Below are 22,307 nucleotides of genomic sequence, written 5' to 3'. Positions count from 1 at the left end.
TGCCTGGTGCATGTGTGTTGAATAATTAGATTAATTAAGTAAGCCCTATCACAGGGAAGGGAATATATTTTGATCAGTGACAAGAGCAACTTTTGTTTATAGCAGCATATAGTTACTGAGGAATGAAGAAAAATCATTTAAAATACAAAAAATAGGTTAAAGATAAACACGTTTTTCCTTTCTTAAACAATGAACAAAATTGACAAACCTTTAGCCAGACACACCAAGAAAAAAAGAGAGAATGCAAATAAATAAAGTGAGAAATAAAAGAAGGGACATTACAATGATACTGCAGACACACAAAGGATCATAAGAGACTCCTATCAGACAATTATATGCTGAAACATTGGGTGACCTAGAAGAACTGGATAAATTTTTAGAAATATACGATCTTTTAAGACTAAATGATGAAGAAGTAGAAAATCTGAAGAGACAAGAATTAGTAAGGACATCGAATCAGTAAACAAACAAAAAAAAACTCCCAGTAAACAAAAGTCTAGGACCAAATGCCTTCACTTGTAAATTCTACCAAACGTTTAAGGAGGATGAAACCCAACCTTTCTCAAACTCTTTCCAAAAACTGAAGAAGACAGAACACTTCAGAACCCATTTACAAGGCCAACATTATGACCTCAGCTAGTCGGTCAGGAAATTTTTTTTAATGTTTATTTATTTCTGAGACAGAGAGAGACAGAGCATGAGCAGAGGAGGGGAAAAGAGAGAGGGAGCCACAGAATCCGAAGCAGGCTCCAGGCTCTGAGCTGTCAGCACAGAGCCCGATGCGGGGCTTGAACTCCTGAACTGTGAGATCATGACCTGAGCTGAAGTCGGACGCTTAACTGACTGACCCAGCCAGGTGCCCCAATCAGGATATGTTTCTTTCCATCAGTGCCAATGAGTCTGTCACCTGCATCCCCTCCATCCCGCCACCCCCCAAAAAAGATGAGGTCATCTGCATGATAAGACACCTTGCTTTTCATCTAGCAAACAGCCTTCTCTGGAACAATCCTTTTTGTACTCGTGTCCTTCTTGCCCTCATGACCTGTCTATAAGGATCTTCCATGGTGTACAATTCCTCGGGGTCCCTCTCTACTTGCTAGATGGGGTGCTGCCTGATTCAGGAATCATTTAATAAAGCCCATTAGATCATCCAACTTACATATTTGAATTTTATTATTTAACAGATTTAGTGGCAGTGGCAGCATTGGAAGCAAACTTGCAGCAGCATTTGGGGACAACGAGAGAGACAAGTATAATACCTGCAAACTCTGAGTGAACTGTCTTTCGCACACTTTCTGGGGTTAGGCCTAAGCGCCTCTCAAACTGATTTCTCCTTTGGTTGCGTTTGAGCTCCCAACCTCATTGGCTTTCCTTTACAGAGCTGGTCAGCCTAAGCCTCGGCAAAGTCCCATGGGAATTGGTGGCGGTGCGCACAGGCTCTACTTGGGTCAGGATGCAGTGCTGCTAATATATCAAGGTGCATGCCTTTCTGTCTTGTTTTTGTGTCTTTGTTTAAAAACATTTTTTTTGTTAAAGTGTATTTGTGAGAGACTGAGAGACAGAGCACAGTGGGGGAGGGCAGAGAGCGAGGGAGACAGAATCTGAAGCAGGCTCCAGGCTGTGAGCTGTCAGCACAGAACCAGATCAGGGCTCGAACCCACGAGCCGTGTGATCATGACCTGAGCTGAAGTCAGACGCTTAACCAACCAAGCCAACCAGGCGCCCCATTGTTTCTTTGTGTGTTTTTTTTTTTTAAAGGAGGTTTCATGCCCAGTATGGAGCCCAATGCAGGGCTTGAACTCACAATGCTGAGACCAAGACCTGAGCTGAGATCAAGAGTTGGACACCCAACTGACTGAGCCAGCCAAGTGCCCCCTGTGTGTCTTGTTTTGTGTAAATAACAGGCTATTGCTAGCAGGATCTCAGAAGCCCAAAAGCACAAAATCGGGGGGGCATGGTCCAGCTTTTAAAGGCTCGTAAAGAGCTCCCCACCTCAAGAAGATGCCTTTGATAGGATGAATTGGTCACACACCAGCTTAGGCTGATACTCGGTCCTCAGCCAAACTCAAGAAAACTTCTTTACAAGGTACACGTAAAACACGCACATCCCGACGGTCGTGTCCAGCCGCTCCGGCCCGCGGGGCGGCAAATCCTTGCGGGTTCTTTCCTGAGGGAGGGAGAGAAAGGGCAGGAAGGGGGAGCACAGAGAGTAAGGACACAACACACGGCTTCTGATCAAGCCCCCTTTATTAAGAAAATAATACTCTTATATAGGGTTTGGGGCGGGGAACTGACCCAGGTCGGTTGCCAGGTAACAGAGTCAAATGAATATTAGAGAAAGGGGAAACCGAAACTGAAACTCGGGACACAGCATCAAAAAGAAGCGCCCAGACTTACGTCTGCAATGCGTAGCGCTGCATAATCCGAAATGCGGTTTGATCTTTTGTTCATTTTGGCTTTTTTCGTCTGGCTCAGTATGACTGTCTGAATCCTGAAATGCACTCTCCTAGCCTCCAGATGTAAATCTTGTTTTTTGGTTGCTCCCTGGAGAGCAATATCTCCTTGCCTGAGGCGGCCAAAACTCGGCGGCCCCCAACACCCGACCACAAGGCACAGCCCTTTAAGGTTATTAGTTGAGCTTCGAGAAACCCAAAGCAGTAGCAAATGGGATCTTTAACTTCTAAAGCGTCAGCATACTGCTTACCAACACGCCTACTTGTTTTATGTCTATGAACCAAAACCCCAGAAGTTAAATATATCTAGCAATAGAAAAGAATTATTAAAAATAACCTAGAATTACAAGTGGCCATTATAGGGAATGTTCCAATTAGACAAGATTGTTCATTTAAGAAGTGTACTTGAAAGTGAAGGCTTTTAAACTAAATAAACAGAATGAGATGACTACTTTAAATGGTATGCAGAAGCTCCCGAAAAGCTTCAAGATTCCAAAATAGTCTCATCGAAAGATTCATAACAAAAGGCTAATGAAAGAATTAAAACATAAAAGGTAACTAAGACAGAAAGTTCTAAGACTGCTGAGTCCCCACTGCCCCCCTCCATCCTTCTCACCCAAGTACTCAGTCTACTTTCTGTCTGAAATGCCTTTCCACTCCGAAGAGACAGTCAACCTTTCAAAACAAAATCACCTGAGGTTACAGGTGATCCTCCTCAGATGTCTTTCCCTCCTTGGTCAAAAACTAAGGACCATAGTTAATTTCTTAAACCTAAGGAGAATCCTCACAAGTTTCTTTAAAGATAGATTACCACCCGAGCCCAAATGAGAAAGAGAAATAAAAATTCACATTATTGCTGGGGCGTCTGGCTGGTTCTGTTGGTGAAGCGTCTGGCTTTTGATTTCAGCTCAGGTCATGATCTCAGAATCAAGCCCAGTATCGGGCTCTGTATGGACAGTGTGGAGCCTGCTTAGGATTCTCTCTCCCCTCTCTCTCTCTGTCACTCACTCACTCTCTCAGAATAAATAAATAAACTTTAAAATAATTCACCTTATTCCTTCCTTTCCAAATTAAGACCCACCGGTTATTGATCTTTTTCTCCCGGGAATAGCTATTTCCTTCTTGCTCATCTTGTTTTACATTCTGAGAAAATGACTTGGCTTTCTGCCCACCTTGGTTCTTTCTTTGCCTCTCTTTGGAAATGCCTCTAGATCTCACAAAAATCGTGTCTTATGCCCCCGCTGTGAGGAAGCCTCACGGGTCCGTGAGGTTGTTAGGTTCCTGCCAGAGATCCTGACTCCGTCCCAGCTAAAAGCTAACACGATATTTTCAAAAGGTTTCAAAACTCTGTACTCAAAAATCTGGGCAAATTAAAAGCCAATATTCAGAGCCTGTGTAAGAACACAAGTCTGAACCAAACAGACGCCATGACAGGCTGTAAGTTTCCCCTCTGAACTAGAAGGCCTAAGTTTCAGTTTCCCCAAAACTATCAGGCAGTCACACGTTGCCTAGAGCAGTATCCAATCAGGAAAGGCCAGCTACCTCTCCCCACATTCCTTAAGGTGAGGCCTGCAGATGGGAACTTTAGATAGGACCCTGTTACCTAATGGTAAAGTTAACCCGTTAGTCACCGAACAAGACCCTGGGCTCGCTCTGTTATTGGTTAATTTCAAAACTACTCTAAATATTGTGATTGGGTCCCGCCAAAAGTAACAAACGCTCTGAACAATGCGTATGGTTAAAGTTGCTGCCAGTACTGTTGTACCATTATGATTGGATCACTGTACCTATGTTACAATTTCTTGTAACTCCCCCTTCCCAAACCCCGTATAAACCCTACTCAGCTCTTGTCTGGGGCTCTCAGCACGGATCCACTGCGCTGGTGAAGTCTGTGAGCCCGAGCTTAGAAGCCCGCAATAAAGCCCTTTGCATGCGTGCCTCAGTCTCCCTGGTGGTCTCTGGCCATTGAGGGTACTGTGTTTTGAGCATTACACCTGATTAAAAAAAAAAAAATTTAGGCCTTCTCCCCTAAACTAATGTACCCAGAAAAAAAAACACAACTTTCTCATAGAAAGACGGATGTATGAGTCATTTGATATGTTTCAGGCAAAGGCCCAATTTTTTGAGAAACTTAAAACAGCCATCCATGTTTTACAAATCTAGTCTTAACAGGATCAGAGGTGTAGTTACAAAAATAACTCTAAGACCAATCCTCTTTACCAATTCCAAAACCTCCCTTATTTATCTCAAAAAGCTTATAAAATATCGTAAAAGTTCTATCCTTAAGAGAACAAAAATCTTTCTAGAAACTGCTTGTATTTTTCCCCTGTGCCTTTACAATGTGAATTTCTGGCATTTTGCTTGCTCTTCTACAGGCATTCTTTATCTAACCCATCTCTTTAAAATTCAAATTCCAGGGAGGTAAATCATATCATGTAAAAAAGAGGGGAAAGGCTTTTTAAAACTTGACATGCCAAGAAAAAAATACAAATCTTAAATGTGTTCTCCACATTAAAAAAAAAAAAGCATTAGCCATCTAGATCAATAACCTTAAATTATTCCATCTACCAGAAAGACAAACTCAGATTTGACTTTCACAACTAGTAAACTGTATACCTATTTCATGGCAGTAGTTTTAAAAATAGAAGCTATAAGGGCCATCAGGCTGGCTTAGTTGGTAAGTGGGCAACTCTTGATCTCGTGGTTGTAAGCTCAAGTCCTTTGTTGGGTGCAGGGACTACTTTAAAAATGAAATCTTTTATTTTTTTATGTCTTTATTTTATTTTGAGAGACAGAGACAGAGAGTGAGCAGGGAAGGGGCAGAGAGAGAGGGAATCTGAAGCAGGCTCCAGGCTCTGAGCTGTCAACACAGAGCCCGATGTAGGGCTTGAACCCACAGACTGTGAGATCATGACCTGAGCCAAAGTCAGATGCCCCTAAAAATATAATCTTTTAATGAACAAACAAAACAAGCAAAATAGAAGCTATAAATTCTGTATCTATCTGTATGTATATGTCTATGTGTTGTAAGTATGTTTTTATCCCTGGATGGTATTGCTAAAATTAATTTGAAAAGGCATTTTATTTAGTTGTTTTGAAGGCAAATGCTTGTAAGGAATGGGCATTCTAAAACTCAAAAAGACAAAAACTAACCCAAATGCTTTTCAAGTTCATGTGATCTGGGAAAAAATGCTAGTTTGAAATTCATGGTTTAATTAAAATGTTGGGGGGGAGAATTTCATCTGCTCTTCAAGGATCTTCTAGCTGAACTTAGAATCAAATCGACATGAGACAGATTTACAGGAGAAAATAAAAATTAATAGTGTATGTATAGGAAATCCACACAGACATGGGTGTTCTGAAAACAGGCAACAAGGCTTATATGAGCTAAAGAGAGGACTAGGGGTCTGAGGATACAAACAGGAGAAAGACCACTAGCAGAAAGGTGAAAGGAGGTGTTTGGAGAACAAAGGTTTGGAAAACAAACTTATGCAGATAAGTTTCTTACATAAAGAAGAATCTTTATTAATAGCTCTCTTCTTAGGAAATCAGGTAGTTGAAGAGGAGGTAAGAACTTCTCCTGAACTTTCAGGTTTTGACTGCATTTAACTCAAAGTAATCTTCATGCCAATGTGGTCCATCTTGGGACTGCCTGCCCTTGGCCCTTACAAAATTAAATAGGTCTTTAGAGTTATTGACACTAAATATAGAACTTTTATTCTATTTGAGTTTACTAGCCAAATAAGTTTATGTTGTCTCTTAAAAGATTTATCAACAGAAAAATAATAGCTTAGAATAATGACTGACTTCGTTTAATGTTAATAAGATTTCTAAGTAATCTAACAATAATTATTAAAAACAAGTACATTAAAAAAGTTTTATGTAAATTTTCCAAATTGGGTAGCGGCCAAGGGCAGATCACCCCAAGATGGACCACTTTGGCATGAACAATATTTTGAGTTAAAAGCAGTCAAAACCCATAAGATTCAGGAAGAGCTCTTTATCTCCACCATTAACTGCCTGCCTGTACCAGAAAAAAAGCTATTCACAGGGATTTCTTCTCCAAGAAACTTACCTGCACAGAAGGCAACCTTTGTTTTCCAAATACCTTTCACTTTCCTGCTCAGGGTCTTCCTCGCCTTTGTATCCCCAGGCTCCTACTTCTCTCTTTGGCTGAAGATGTCCTATTAGCCTCATGTTGCCTGACTTTAATATTTCATGTCTATGTAGAGTCTTCACAAGAAGGAAACTACAGTTGGTTTTCTCCTGTAAGTCTGTCTCATGTCAATTTGATTCTGAGTACAGCTAGAAGGACCTTAAATGGAAGATAAAATTTCTTCCTCCCCAACACTAGTTTTCCTAAATCTTTTTGATGACTTAAAACTTACAAGCTGGGCTCCAGCAGCTTCAGGGCTCCCTGAAAGGATGGACGGTGTTGGCCAAAGGGAGTGAGAGAGCCTTGGCTTCTTTCTGATCACCAGGCAGGCATCTATGTCCTGTCAGTTTTTGTGTCTTTATGTATAGGTCAAGTGTTAACATGACATCAAAAAAGTGGAATTTTTAATACAAATAATTCTCGGTCATAAGATGCTTTGGAAAGTGTAGAGAAACAGGTTTTACAGAGGCATTTTTGCAGACCCACTATAATTACAGTGAGGTGGTTAATTTTTATAAATAATAGGATTAACAGGATATTCTCAGTGAAAAGCAGATAACATACACTTTTGTTTAAACAGGTAGTAAACCTTACAACTAAGAAGATTGCAGGATAGCAAACACATTTGTTTATGTCAATAACACTAAGCTTCGGGCATAGGTTAGGAGTCATTCTGTCTGGCTCACCAAAGGAAGAATGTATTTGTACTGGTTAGTAAGTTGCTTGTGTCAACCTTGTTATTTGATGTTGAAGGTGTAAGCACCATAGGGGCCCTAGATGTGCCGGCCTTTGTGTATGACTTTAAGTGTTCACTACTCTTACCCATCCTCATAACAGGTATCAGTGTAAGGGAAGGTATTTGGGGCACCAATTAGCCAAGGTATGTGCCGTAACTTATGTCCAGCTCTTGTTTCTCATCCCTAAGTTAGGCTCCTTTCCCCCGGGCCAGAGTTAACAGTAACTCTTGTGTTCTTAACCCCCTTTGTTGTCCATGGAGTTCGTAAGGCTCATTAGAAGAACCTTTCGACAAACATCTGCAGTGCTTTGTCTAAATTGTTCTTTGTAGAGGTGGGAATAGGTTCTTCTCCTGAGGTAACTGTGCGGGGAATAGCGGTCTGATTTGGAACACCGTGAGGCCTAATCAATAACAGCAGATCCATTTCCATATGAGCCAATAGCAGAAGGAGATACCAGTTTTGCTTCATGGCAGGAGCTGTGCAAATGCTTGCCATTTCCTTGCCGTGACCGTGTCATCCAGCAAGGCTGACGCGGCTCCCAGCATTTCACTAAGTTAAATAATGAGTTGAGTCAAATTCATTAAATATCCAAATCATTTCTAAATAAGACAAAACACTAGGACACTAATTACTAAATAGAGTTTTATCAATTTTTGGCTTCTTATTACAGAGAAATTATGACTGTTTGGATATGCTAATGTTACATTAAAATAAATTAAAAAGAATATGCTTCTAAATATTTTTAAATGCATTCTTAAATTTGCAATTTAAAAAAAATGTTGGTATGATAGTTCACAATTGCTTAGTTTTCACTAGAAATCAAGATTATTAAGGGTTAAAAATTCTAATAATACGTCACTAAAACTACTAAAAGTAGTTAAGAGAAACATCTCCATATGCTAGGAAAGTGAAATCTGGTATATATATATATATATAGAATAATAGTAATAATAATGTTGCCTTAAAGTAAAGCTGGTTTAAAGCGAAAACAGGGCACCTGGGCGGTTCAGTCAGTTGGGCATCCAACTCTTGATTTTGGTTCAGGTCATGAGCCCAAGGTCATGGGTCATCTGGTTTCTCACCATTAAGCATGATGTTAGCTGGGGGAACCTGGATGGCTCAGTTGGGTAGGCATCTGACTTTGGCTCAGGTTGTGGTCTCATAGTTCGTGGGAGTCCCACATTGTGCTCTACCCTGACAGCATGGAGCCTGCTTGGGATTCTCTTTACCTCTTACTCTCTCTCTGCCCTTTCACCTATTCATGCCCTTTTTCTTTAAAAAAAAAAAAAAGTGAAAACAGAGGACAAGATCAGAATATAGGAAAAAAAATCAGAGATTTATTAAAAAAATGTTTTAAATTTTGTTGTTTGGTCAAGCTGGCTAAGATTAAAGTAAGTTTTTTTTATTTATTTGTTTGGTTTTTTTTGAGAGAGACTGAGAGAGAGTACAAGCAGGGGAGAGTCAGAGAGAGAGAGGAAGACACAGAGCATGAAGACAGGCTCCAGGCTCTGAGCTGTCAGCACAGAGTCCGATGCAGGGCTCAAACCTACGAACCAAGAGATCATGACCTGAGCGAAGTCGGACGCTTAACCAACTGAGCTACCCAGGTGCCCCTAAAGTAAGTTTTAATATCCAAATTAAGCTAGTGCAAAGGTTAGCTAGGATGCAACTGGAAGTTACTCAAATCAGAGAGCTGAAAATTATTATCAGAAGGGAGGAGGAGGAAGAAACAAAGGCAGGAAAGAATGTGCTTTGGTTTGCAAAACCATCATTTCCCACCAAGAAGATGCCCAGTGAGGTTGTTTCATCTGCTCGCTTGTTGTGTCTTACCTGGTAGTCCCTTACGTGAGCCGATTTGAGCGGCTTTGGAGCTGAGGATCCGTGCAGAAGCCCCTGAGTTACCCGGAAGTTACTTTAGCTCATTATAATACTAAGTTCTCCTGCCATTTTTTGAATATGCGGTGTATGCACTAGCATGTTGACATGCAGGCATGTGCAACTGAACCCAAGTGCCTAAGTAATAGAATATGTGTAAGTTCTTTTTTTATGTTTATTTTTTTCATAATATTTTATTGTCAAATTGGTTTCCATACAACACCCAGTGCTCTTCCCCATAAGTGCCCTCCACCATCACCACCACCTCTTTTCCCCCCTCCCCCTTCCCCTTCAACCCTCAGTTCATTTTGTAAGTTCTTTAATGTATATGCACGCTCCCCAGCCCTGATGCACCGAATAAAAGCTTTGTGTGCTAACTTTGCGGGGAGACAGTGCTTTGAGAGCTACCTCCGTCTTCCTTCTTGTAATAAGAAATACAACGTTCTTTGCTTCCAACATTTCCTTGGGTTGTTTTCAATTTAAAGCACCCTAAGCGCAAACTCCTTGAGTTCAGTTAACAAAATTAAAATCTAGTCTTCTCCTTGTTAAAAGGACAAAGTTTTCTTGGAATTCTGCTCCGCTTTTAATAAGGTTGTGTAAGTATCATTACCTTTTAAATATTAATTTTTATAATGATCTATGATTCTATTTAGATAAGTGATTTAAACCCTTTTCTGATATTTTTGACAAACTTCCCAAAATCAAATCCTAAAAAAAAAAGTCTTTTGAACCGGGAATATTCCGAAAGATTTGTTAAACTAATTAGGCATATCTGATATGTAAATTACATTGAATATGTTATCAATGAAATAATACTAAGCCTTTAAAGTTTTTTTTAATTTTTAAAAATGTTTACTTATTTTGAGAGAGAGAGAGAGTATATGTGAGCAGGGGAAGGGCAGAGAGAGAGGGAGAAAGACAATCCTAAGAAGATTCTGGGCTGTCAGTGGGGGAGCCCACAGTGAGAGCATGACCTGAGCTGAAATTAAGAGTCAGACATGTAACCGACTGAGCCACCTAGGCACCCTTCTATTAAACTTGTTTTCGGGGGAAAAATAATATAGATAAATAATGGTCATAGATTCAATAAACGTCAGAGCCATGAGAAGCCCAAGATGATCACGTGGTTCTTCTTGGCTCCCTGGCGAAGCTCATTCATTGGTTTTTGTACTCCTTCACTCACCAGAGTGCACTTAAGATGACTCAAGTTATGAATAGACACTTGTGTAGAGACTGCTTCAAAAATGTTAACACCTGCAACCGAACTTAATTAAACTGCCACTTAGTATGAGTTATTAATATGTCCCTGTTATTGTATATGTGTTTTCTAGATGGGCTAAAGCCTTTTCTTGACATTAGGAAAGCTGATGTCCTCAAGTTAAAAAAAAAAGTTAAAAAATACTGCTTCCCCATTGGGATGTGCTCTCTAATATTGCCAGTGATCAAAAGACTACTCCCACTTCACTGGATAAATCATGAGTCTTAACCAAAACCTTGCAAAATTCTTGTAATTCTACGGGTACAACCTTCTACTGATCCTTTCTTGTCCCTGGTTAGCATGACACTATAAGTCTCTAAGGTTTAATGCCAAGCTTGTCACCAACACGTTAAAGAAGTCTTCCTGGATCGTAACTCAAAGGAGCCTGTCTGTCAGTCACAGTCTAGGGCATGGTGACAGGTATTCAAAATCATCATCAGAGGTGGCACTAAAAGGAAGCTTACCACGTGCATCCGACCACTGATGCCGCTGCAGAACTCAGAGATGCTGGAGGCTTCCAAATTCAATCAACAGGGGAGAGAAATGACTGACATCGAGGTTGCCTGCTTCTGTCAAGATACCAGATCAAGACTTCCTACTTTTCTTCTTAATTTTTTATGTTTATTTATTTTTGAGAGAGACAGAGACAAGGCAGAGACAGAGTGTGAGTGGGGGAGAGGCAAAGAGAGAGGGAGACACAGAGTCCGAAGCAGGTTCCAGGCTCTGAGCTGTCAGCACACAGCCCGATGTGGGGCTCGAACCCACGAACTGTGAGATCATGACCTGAGCTGAAGTCAGATGCTTAACTGACTGAGCCACCCAGGTGCCCCAAGACTTTATACTTTAACTCAACATAAAACCCTTTCTCCTTCTTTTCCTTTCCTTTACGCTGACATTGGCCTAGAAGGACGGCTCCCTCATCTTTTGGGCCACTGCTAAGCAGAGATAACCTCTTTTATTTTAGGCTAGGGCAAAATCTCTTTGTATCTCTTAACCTTTCACAAGCAAAATAAGACATCATATTGGTCACTCCCTAGAATGCACACTATTGAGTTAAAAAGGACGCTCCTTTTGGTAGGTCCCTGTTTCCCTGGTTAGGGATAAATATAGAGTTATGATCAAAAACTCCCTAATTCTTAAAATCATTACAAACTAAAGCAATAGCGGCCCAACAGAAGTCCTTAGTCTCTCTGGCCAAAGTTGTCCTTGGTAATAGAGTATCTGTTTTTCAAAACTTTTCAAAAATTTTTTAATGTTTATTTATTTTTGAGAGAGAGATAGAGTGCAAGTGGGGAAGGGGCAGAGAGAGAGGGAGACACAGAATCCGAAGCGGGCTCCAGGCTCTGAGCTGTCAGCACAGAGCCCAATGTGGGGCTCGAACTCACAAGCCGTGAGATCATGACTTGAGCCAAAGTCGGGCGCTTAAACGACTGAGCCACTCAGGTGCCCCTGGATTATCTTTGAACTGAGCAAGGAGATTTCTCTTCTGTGTCTGACACCACGTGCTGTGCCTAGAGTAATGCTCCTGGGGAAGTTCAAATTCAGTTACATAAGAACAAGCCACGTGGTTATAAAAAGTGATTCCTTCCATGGGGCCTTTCTTTGACTTATTTGATTTTTGAAGGCTTAAGTATTGAAGACCGTGGCTCTAACATCACTCCAAATATCTGGAATTATCCTGCTTAAAGGGATCATAATCTCCTTGGTGCATCGTATTCTCTCGAAAGCTTTAAATGCATGTTTTGCAGTGACTAACCACCAAGCAAGTGATCTCCCTAAGACTAGAACATCAAAATAATAATAATAATAATAATAATAACCAACTTCAAGAATGTGAGCCAGAAGTCGTGACCTATGACCACCACAGACGCTAAGTAAAAACCTACAGATACCTCAGAAAGGAACAAGGAAAACTGAACTGGACTGGCAGCTGAGGGTGGTCCCAAGGCCTGAAAATCCGATCACATCTCTCGGTAAAGCTGAGAGTCTGATCAAAAGGAGGGAATGTTGAAAGAAAGAAAGAAAGGAAGAGAGAGAGAAAAGAAAGAGAGAAAGAAAGAGAGAGAGAGAGAGACAGAAAGAAAGAAAGAAAGAGAGAGAGAGAGAGAGAGAGAGAGAGAGAGAGAGAGAGAGAGAGAAAGGAAGGAAGGAAGGAAGGAAGGAAGGAAGGAAGGAAGGAAGGAAGGAAGGAAGGAAAGGAAACTGTGGGTCAAATTGGTGTCACTTAGACCGAGTCCCAAACTTGGACTTAACACCCAAAGTAACTGCAGTTTCAAGCCCCTCCCCTTTCCTCTGCCCCAGAAATGTGGCCTTAACTGGTCAGGCAGTACACTAGTCTCTCCATCAGCACCAATGAGTCTGTCACCTGGGTCCTCTCCATACCCCAGAGAAGGACAAGGTCGTCTGGATGATAGGGTACCTTGCTTTTCCCCTAGCAAACAGCCTTCTCTGGAACAATCCTTTTCCTACACTAATAACTTCCTTCCTCCCACGCCCTGTCTGTAAGAAATTTCCATTGTTTACAACTCCTTGGGGTCCCTCTCTACTTGCGAAACGGGGTGCCGCTCGATTCATGAATCATGTAATAAAGCCAATTAGATCCTCACATTCACTTGTTTGAATTTTGTTATTTAGCAGCAGTTAGTCAAGAAAAGAAATAAAAGGCATCAGAATTGGAAAGAAAGAAGGAAAACTGTCTCGATTGTAGATGACAAAATATTTTATAGAGAAAACACTAAAGACTCCATAAAAAAACTGTTAGGACTAATATATGAACTCAGTAAAGTCACAGGAAACAAAATTAACATACAAAAAAATCAGTTACGTTTCTATACACTAACAATGAACTATCAGAAAGAGAAATTAAGAAAAAAATGGGGCGCCCGGGTGGCTCAGTCGGTTGAGCATCCGACTTCAGCTCAGGTCATGATCCCACGGTTCATGGGTTCGAGCCCCGTGTAGGGCTCTGTGCTGACAGCTAGCTCAGAACCTGGGGCCTGCTTCAGATTCTGTATCTCCCTCTCTCTCTGACCCTCCCCTGCTCGCACTGTCTCTCAAAAAAAAATTTTTTTAAACCATAAAAAAAGGAACCCAACAGATTCTAGAAAAGATTAATCACTGCCAAAGGAAACTCAATGGATACTTAAATAGTAGATAGAGTATAGGCAAGAAAGACAATTAATGAGCTGAAGAAACTGCCCATGATTTAGTACAGAGTAAAAGGCAGCTGAGAAATAGGAAAGAAAGGTTAAGAGACGTGTCTTTTAGACATAATCTCTTTAGAGCGCCTACAATACATGCATCAAGAGTCCTACAGAGGAGAGGAGAGATGACAGGCTTGTCTTGAAGACATAATTGCTGAGAATTTCCTTTAATGATAACAGGTATACATTCTTAAGTTTGGAGGTGGGGGGACGACCCATGGACACAGTGTTGTAAGACTTTAGAAAATCAACGATAGGAAACATCAAAAAGCACTCATTGCCAGAGGAAATGCAAACCGGTACAACTACTTTAGGAAAGAGTTTGGCATCTTATAGAGTTAAGTACACGCTCACCATGAGACCAGCAACCCCGTTCCCAGCTATTTATTTGAGAGAAATTAAGATGGATATCTACAAAGGCCCTATATGTAAATATGTAGAGCAGCGTTATAAAAATCACCAAACTGGAAATAGTCCAAAATGCCCTTCTACAAGTGAACAGATAATGTGTGGTACATCCACAAGAAATACTATGTAACAGTTAAAAGGAACAATTTAAAAATACAACAACATCAGGGTGCCTGGGTAGCTCTGTCAGTTAAATGTCCAACTTCAGCTCAGGTCATGATCTCGTGGTTCATGGGTTAGGGCCCCGCGTCGGGCTCTGTGCTGACAGCTCAGGGCCTGGAGCCTGCTTCCGAGTCTGTGTCTCCCTCTCTCTCTGCCCCTCTCCCTGCTCACATTCTGTCTCGCTCTCTCAAAAATAAATAAATGTTAAAAAATATATATGTACAACAACATGGATATATCTTAAAACATTATGCTAAATGAAAGAAACCAGACTGAAAAACTACACACAGTAGGATTCCATTTATATGATATCCGGTAAAGAGGGACAGATCAGTGTTTGCAGGGAATATGAATGAGGGGAAGAAATTTAATTACAAAGGAGACTAAGGAATTCTTGGGGATGATGAAACTTCTATAAAGAGATTGTGGTGATGGCTGATGAATTATGCATATTTGCCAAATTCATAGAACTTCAGTTTTTAAAATTCTTTGTAATGCTTATTTATTTTTGAGAGACAGAGTGAGACAGAGCATGAGCGGGGGTGAGGGGGGCACAGAGAGAGAGAGAGGGAGACACAGAATCCGAAGCAGGCTCCAGACTCCAAGTTATCAGCAAAAGCCTGACATGAGGTTTGAACCCATAAACTGTGAGATCATGACCTGATCCGAAATCAAGAGTCAGATGCTTAACTGTCTGAGCCATCCAGGCACCCTACCTAAATTTATAGCACTTTAAATATAATAAGGGTTATATTGCATATTATGTTATATTATATTAACCTGACTTTATATTTTTTAATGTTTATAAGGAGGTGGGGAAAACATCCAGAAATAAAAGACAGATCACTGTAAAGGAATTAAAATTATACTGATGGCAGACTTCTTAACAACAGGAAAATCCAGAAGACAGTGGGGAAAAATGCTGAGAGGAAAGAATTGTCAACTTGGAATTAGGTATTACCCCCTAATAAATATGTTTCACAACTGAAGGTAAAATAATTTTCAGATTTAGAAAGTACTAGAAGATGTGGGGGACACACACACACACACACACACACACACAACACAATGAAATACTACTTGGTGATCAAAAGGAATGAAATCTTGCCATTTGCAACCATGTGGATGGAACGAGAGGGTATAAATCTAAGCAAAAGCAGTTAGTCAGAGAAAGATAAGCATCATATGATTTCATTCATAAGTGGAATTTAAGAAACAAAACAGATGAACATGAAGCGGGGAAGGAAAACTAAGATAAAAAAGAGCGAAGGAGATTCTTAAATACAGAGAACAAACCGAGGGTTGCAGGGGGAGAGGTGGGGGGGGTGGGCTAAATGGATGCTGGGCACTGAGGAGGGGATGTGTTGGGAACAGCACTGGGTGTTTTACTAAGTGATGAATCACGAAATTCTACTCCGGAAACCATTATTACACTGTATGTTCACTAAGTCGGATTTAAATAAAATTTAATAATTTAAAATATAAAAATAAATAAATAAAAATAAAAAGTACTTGAAGCAATTGAGAGACACATGTGAGCAACTCAGCAGACCTACACCACCACCCCCCAGCCAGCAAAATTAGGTTTTTTTTAACTAATCATCTAAAATCTCTAGAAATGGATCCAAGGAGGTACAACAAATTAAAAAAAAAAAAAACAAACAAACACCATATACTCAAGAAAGCTACTAGAACTCAGAAAGAACCGTGAGAGTCTACGATCCGAACACAGACCCCTTACCCTATCCCAGCTCAGCAGGTTGGAACTCCACTCCAGACCGGAGCCACCAAGGAGCTCACACTTGGCCCAGCCCTCCCCCTCCTCCACCAGAGGGCTGCCCTCCCAGGGGAAGAGGGCAGCACGTCACATGCTGCCCCCAACTATGTGTCACTGAGGCATCCTAGACAAGAACCGCTGAGGAGTGAGCGCTCTGTCTTCGTCTACCCAAGCCCCATTTGTGGGGCGGAGGCGCCGCTTCGGGTGCAGTGCAGCTGAGAACACTGATGGCCCTTGACTCGGCCCTTAAGACAGCAATTCCATGCCGGGACACGCTAACAACACTGTGGCTACTGTCCCCCTCCACCCCCAAAATGGGAAGTGTGCCACCGCCCCGACCCTTTGATGCAGAGCCAGGCTCAGAGATTTGCAGAGAAGCAGGTCATCAGACAGACAGCTCTTCATCTCTTCCGGAAGGTGCTGACTGATGAGGTTTGGGGGTGCCGGTGGAGGTGGTCCGGAGCCAACGACCAAGACAGAATTCCTGAAGACCGCTTTGGTGCAAAAAGGGGGTTTTATTAAGGCACAGGGACAGGACCCGTGGGCAGAAAGAGCGCACTGGGGTTGTGAAGAGTGACTGGTTATATACCATGAAGTTGGGGAGGCAAAGTCCAGGGGAGGCCTCCAGAGGGGCTCTGATAGGCTGAAGAGGACTCCTCAGATGTCGGAGACCTTGCTACGGTCAAGCTAAGGCGGTTCTTCCCTCTAGCAAAGCGCTAACATTCAGACAGCAGGGAGACACTGGAGAACCATTTTACTGTCAGCCTCAAGAATCTGTCAATGAGCTGCAGCTTCTGAGGAAATGCAATTTGACCTGCCATTTTCTTCTTGCCTTTGTTCCCAGCATCACTCTGGAGGGGGATGTGGGGGCTCCAGGAAACTGAGTCAACAGGCTTCTGGAGATCAGGCTATTGACAAGATTGCCTTTTTCTTGTAATTTACTAAGATATTTATAAACTGATGGAGACTCACGTCCTCTATGCCTGTGATCTCTATCAGTTAACCGTTTGTTTTCTTTCTTTTCCTTGGTTTTTGGGCAGCCCGCAGTGGCTGAAAAGTACCACACACCCCAGGGGTAGGAATGGTGCTGGCTTGTACTTTGTCCTAAGCCTGCCTTGTGCTCGTCATGGAAACGATTAGAACTAATAAATGAATTAAGTAAAGTTACAGGACACAAAATTAATATACAGAAATTGATTGTGTTTCTACACCAATCATGAGTTATCAGAAAGAGAAATGAAATGGGGCACCTGGGTGGCTCAGTCAGTTAAGCGTCTGACTCTTGATTTTGGCTCAGGTCATCATCTAAAGGTTTGTGAGTTCAAGCCCTGCGTCAGGCTTCTTGCTGCTGGGGTGGAGCCTGCTTAGTCTTCTCTCTCCTTTCTCTCTTCCTCTCTCTCTCTGTCTTTCCTCTCTAACTCTTGCTATTTCTCAAAATAAATAAACGTAAAAAAAGATGATCAATAGATAAAGAAGATGCACACACACACACACACACACACACACACACGCACAGTGGAATATTACTCAGCCATAATATAGAATGAAATCTTATCATTTGCAACAACATGGATGTACCTAGAGGGTATTCTGCTAAGTGAAATAAGTCAAGCAGAGAAAGACAAATATTATATATGGAATCTAAAAAACAAAACCAACAAACTAAACAAAACAGAAATAGACTCATAGATACAGGAAACAGACCTTTGGCTATCAGAGTGGGAAGGTGTTGGGGGATGGGCAAAATAGGTGAAGGGCGTAAAGAGGTACAAACTTTCAGTTATAAAAAAAGCAAGTCATAGGGATGAAAAGTATAGCATAGGAAACATAGTCAATAATAGTATAGAAACTTTGTATGGTCACAGACGGTAACAAGATTTACTGGGGGGATTATCTCATAATGTATAAAATATTTCACTATGATGTACACCTGAAAATAATAGGGTATTGCATGTCACTTATACTTCAGTTAAAATACAAGAATCCTATGTTTGGCAAAGGTATCTTTCAAAGTGACTGGGTGGCTCAGTCACTTACACATCCAACTCTTAATTCTGGCTCAGGTCATGATCTTATGGCTGGTGGAATCAAGTCCTGTGTCGGGCTCTGAACCCACTTGGGATTCTCTCTCTCCCTCACACTCTGCCTCTCCCCTGCTCTCTTCCTCTCTCAAAATAAATAAATAAACTTTAAATAAACACACAAACTTAAGGCTAACTGAAGACATCCCCAGATAAAGAAAACATGAGAATATTTGTTGACAACAGACCTGCTTTACGAGAAATACGAAGGGAAATTTTTCAGGCTGGAAAGAAGTAATTCCAGATGATTATCTGAATGCATGTGGAAAGCAAAGAGCACCGAAGAAAGCTAATTATGTAATTACAAGACTCTAATAAATGCATGTTTTTTCTTTTTCTCTGAACTGATTTATAAAGCAATCATCCAGAATATCATGCATAGAATATATTATTGGGTCTATAACATATGTTAATGTAATATATTTGCCAATAAGAGCACAAAAGAAGTGAGGGGGATGAAGGCTGCACTGGACTAAGGAAATGGTTGCAGGTGGTAATGCCACAGGAATAAATGGAGAGAACCAGCAATGATAATATGCTTATGAGATTACGTTACAAACTACATTACATTAACAAATGCTAAATAAGCTTCACATAACAAAAGCTATAGATATATACTTGCTCTCTTGTTACTCTCTGCTACCTTAAAAGGCATAAAATATATCATATAACTTAATATCTATTACATAAAATATTATATATCATATAACATAATTATAGTAATGCATTCTTGGTTTTATAACATTTATAGATGTATAATAATAATATCACCAAAAAAGGGAGGAAAAGAGAATAGAGCTAAATAGTATTGTCTCACTGGAATTAAGTTCATATAAATCTGAAGCTGATTCTCATAAGGTCAGAAGTATACGGCAAGCTTTAGAGGAACGCTAAAAAAAAAACAGTAACAAGTGACAATTAAATGGAGAAAAACAAAATTCAATGGAGAAAGGATAGTCTTTTCAACAAATGGTGTTGAAACAACTGGATGTCCATATAACAAAGTAAAATAAAACAAAATAAAAAATCTAATGACCTTGAAATGACTCACAGACCTAAATGTAAAATTTGACTATTAAACTTCTAGAAAATGATAACGGAGAAAATCTAGGTGACCTTACATTTGGTGATGACTCTTAAATATAACACCAAAAGGATTATTTATGAAATAAAGAGTTATTAGGTTAAGTCAAAGAAGAAATCAAAAGGAATATTAGAAACCACCTGGAGATGAATGGAAATGAAAACACAGCATATGAAATCCTAGGGGATGCAGCTAAAGCAGTGCTTAGACTGAAATTCATTGCTATAAATGCATATATTAAAAAAAAAAACAAAGATCAAGGTCAAGGTGAAGAAGGGGTGCCTGGGTGGCCTCGCCAGTTAAGCATCAGACTTTGGCTCAGGTCATGAACTCAAAATTCATGAGATTTAGCCCCACATCAGGCTCTGTGCTGATAGATCAGAGCCTGGAGCCTCCCTCATATTCTTTCTTTCTCTCTCTCTCTCTCTCTCTCTCTCAAAAATAAATAAAGATAAGGAAAAAAAAGAACAAATGTCTTCAATCAAAAATATAACTTTCTACCTTGGGCCATTAGAATAAGAAGAGTAAACTAAACCTAAAACAAGTAGCAGGGACAAATAATAATGATTAGAGAATAAATTAATTAATTAGTTAATAGAAAAACTATAAGAAAAAAATGAATGGATCAAGAAGTTGGTTCCTTGAAAAGATCAACAAAATTGACAGACTTGAAGCTACATTGACCAAGGAAAAACGAAGGAAGAATCTAATTAGCAAAATCAAATAAAAAAGGGAAACCGCTACAATCTTACACAAATAAAAAAGAATTATAAGTGAACGCTAGGACCAATTTTATGCCAATAAATTAGATAACTTAGATGAAGTGGACAAACTCCTAGCAAGACACAAACTACCAAAACTGATTCAGAAAAAATAGACAATCTGAATGGACATATAACAAATAAAGAGATTGAATTTATAATCAAAACACTACCATCATACACAAAAATGCCAAGTCCAAATGGTTACACCAATGAAATCTATCGCACATTTACATCATTAATATCAATTATTCACATTATTCCAAAAAATACATAGAAAAGGAGGGAAGATTTCCCAACTCATTGTATGAATCCAGTATTAACCTGATACCAAAACCAGACAAAATATCAAAAGGAAGGAAAACTAATGATCATTGTGATGTCATGAATTTGAATGTAAAAATTCTCAACAAAATACTAGCAGACCAGATCCAACAAGATAAAGAGTGATTCACGATGGCCACCTAGAATTTATCCTAAGAATGTAAGGTTAGTTTAACATCTAAAAATCAATTGATGTGATACAGTATATAAATTGAAAAAAAAAAAAACAAGATGATGCAGAAGAAGCATATGACAAAATTCAACACAATATCAGAATTGGGGAAAAAAACCCAATAAACTAGGGAATAAGAGAATTTTCTATACCTAATAAAGGCATCTATTAAAAAACTCAGCTAAAATTATACTTAATAATGAAAACTGGGCTTTCCTTCTAAGATCAAGAACAGGAGAAGAATGTCTGTCCTCATCACTTCTAGTCAATATTGTACTGGAAGTTCTTTTTTTTTTAATGTTTATTTATTTATTCTGAGACGAAGGGAGGACAGAGACAGAGAGAAGGAGAGAGAGAATCCCAAACAGGCTCCACACCGTCAGCACAAGAGCTCAAAGTAGGGCTTGATCTCACAAACCATGAGATCATGACCTGAGTCGAAATCAAGAGTCAGACACTTAACCAACTGAGCTACCCAAGTGCCTAAATTCATCATTAAAACATTTTTTAAATTTACTTTTTATTTTTTGAGAGAGAGAGAGTTGGGGAGAAGCAGAGGAAGAGGGAAGGAGAGAATGCAATCTCCATTCTCAGCATGGAGCTCAACACAGGGCTCAATCTCAGGACCCTGAAATCATGTCCTGAGCAAAAATCAAGAGTCAGACACTTAGCCAACTGGGCCACCCAGGTGTCCTGTATTGGAAGTTTTAGCTAAAATTCTACCTAGTTCTAGGTAAGAAAAAGAAAAGCCATCCAGATTTGAAAAGAAGAAGTAAAATGATCTCTTTTTGAAGATGACCTGATCTTGTATATAAAATCCTAATGACTTCACTAAAAAAGTATTAGAACTAATAAATGAGTTCAGCAGTGTGCATACCACATAATTAATAGAAAAAGTCAACTGTATTTGCATATTCTTGAAATGACTAATTCGAAATCTTAAAGAAAGAATTCCAGTTACAGTGGCATTAAAAAGAACAAAACATTTTGGAATAAATTTAATAAAAGAAGTATAATACTGTACTCTGAAAAGTACAAAACATAGCTCATATAAATTTTAGAATCAGACCTAAAGAATTTAGGTCTTTAAAAATGTTTTTCTATCCATAGAAAATAAATCCTAAATAAATGGAAAAACACTTGATGTTCATGGATTGGAAGACAAAATATTGTTAAGATGGCAATACTCCCCAAATTGATCTACAGATCCAATGTAATTTCAAACAGAATTCCACCCAACTTGAATTCAGCTGATTCTAAAATTTATATGAGTTATAAATCACCCAGAATGGCCAAAACAATCTTGAAAAAGGACAACAATGTTCAAAGACTCACACTTCCTGATTTCATAACTTAATACAAAGCAATGATAATCAATACAATTTTATAGAATAAGAATAGACATACAAATCAATAGAATACAACTGAGAGCTCAGAAATGAAACCATACATCTATTGCCAAAAGATTTTCAACAAGGGCACCAAGGCTGTACAATGGGGAAAGAATACTCTTTTCAATAAATGATGACTGGATAGTCACAGGCAAAGGAATGAAGTTGGACCTTTATCTCACAACATACATAAAAAGTAACCCAAAATGAATCAAAGACCTGAATGTAAGATCCACGACTGTAAAATTCTTACAAGAAAATATAGTAGTATGTCTTCATAACCTTAATTTGGCAAAGGACTCCTAGGTATGACACCAAAAGCATGAGCAACAAAGAAAAAAATAGGTACATTAGAGTTGAATAAAAATTAAAAACATTTGTGTTTTGAAGGACACAATCAAGAAACTAAAAAAACAATCCACAGATGAGAAAAAATATTTGAAAATCATATGTCTCATAAGGATT

The sequence above is a fragment of the Suricata suricatta genome, chromosome 7, assembly GCF_006229205.1.
Source record: "Suricata suricatta isolate VVHF042 chromosome 7, meerkat_22Aug2017_6uvM2_HiC, whole genome shotgun sequence".
Taxonomy (NCBI): Eukaryota; Metazoa; Chordata; class Mammalia; order Carnivora; family Herpestidae; genus Suricata; species Suricata suricatta.
The sequence above is the reverse complement of the archived record's forward strand: the minus strand, read 5'-3'. Positions refer to the sequence as shown.